This window comes from Echinops telfairi, unplaced genomic scaffold, assembly GCF_000313985.2.
Source record: "Echinops telfairi isolate 266 unplaced genomic scaffold, ASM31398v2 ScPeMD7_2;HRSCAF=8, whole genome shotgun sequence".
In the NCBI taxonomy this organism is placed as follows: Eukaryota; Metazoa; Chordata; class Mammalia; order Afrosoricida; family Tenrecidae; genus Echinops; species Echinops telfairi.
Window position 1 is genome coordinate 70,752,024 of NW_022103898.1, and position 1,189 is coordinate 70,753,212.

Sequence of the window (1,189 nt, forward strand, 5' to 3'; positions counted from 1 at the left end):
TTCCTCTTTCCCAGTATGGGATACAAGAAACCTTTTCATTTCCACCTTAAAACTCAACTAGGAAGAGCGTGCTTCTCTACACTGCCAAAGCAAGGAAGGCAGAGCATAAGCATAGCAAGCAGGACTGGGAGGCCGCCTCCAGGTAAACAAGCAGTCATAAAATGCATCGTCTGTACAAGATCCACTAAAAACTGGTCTGCATTTTATTGTTAATACAAACCAGTACCAAACAAGGTCAGTAACAATGCTTTCCTCCCTGGGTACCTGTCAGCCCCTCACTTTGGAATGCCACTGAGGGAGAGTCCTCACTTCTTATAAGATACCCTCATGACATCAGTTGATGGAAACGCACTGTCCTTAACACTGTTGTCTCAGTGGTTTTATAGGCAGTTGCTAGGAAAGCAAGGATAAGTATAGGACTACTAAAAGAATACAGCACATAGAAGAAAGCCGAGTACTTAAAGAAAGCTTAGATAGTTATTAAAATTAAGAGAAAAAAATTCTAGAATTAATGGCATCATCACATTACCGTACGATCCTGGGAAAAGTATCCCACTTCTTCATGTGAAACCTAAGAGTTGACTACTATACTTACATCTCACAGTTGTCAAGGGATTAAATCAGATAATATATAGAACACTTTAGTATAGCGCTTGAACGGAAGTCAATGCTCAATAAATGCTAGAAATTATTATTATTTTATAGGTAAAGAAACAAATTAGAAAGTAAGAAATTGAAAGTCATATGATCAGTGAGTGGCAAAACTAGAAGTAGAATTCTAATCTGGATATATTCCTACTACCTTGTATTACCTATGAATAGATGTACTTTTAGTGAGAGTAAGTATACAAATTCTTTTGTATTTTAAAACCTATTTTTGCAGCTGAAATGTCATTTGAGTTTGACAAAATCAGTGGTACCACTGCACTGTTAAACATATATTTAAAATCAAAGTTCTTTTTAGTAGAAGTTGAAGAAAATGCCAGGGATTAAAGAAAAAAGATTGCTATGCAAAATAAGCAACAACCTGGGTATAAGTTTGTTTTTTCTTTAAATCTTTAGGGGGGCTTCAGACAGTTCATGGGACAATGTTAATCAATGATAATGGAATTCTTTCACAATCATTTTGGAGGCCCTTGTATCTCAAGGCTCTAGAACAGTGATAGGCCGATTCACAAACACATTTGTT

At 36.2% G+C, this 1,189-nt stretch overlaps 1 pseudogene; it reads left to right on the forward strand.

Moving 5' to 3' along the window:
• The window catches only part of LOC101651859, a 14,211-nt pseudogene extending 13,218 nt beyond the window's left edge, over positions 1–993 (forward strand).
• The last annotated feature ends 196 nt before the right edge of the window (positions 994–1,189 follow it).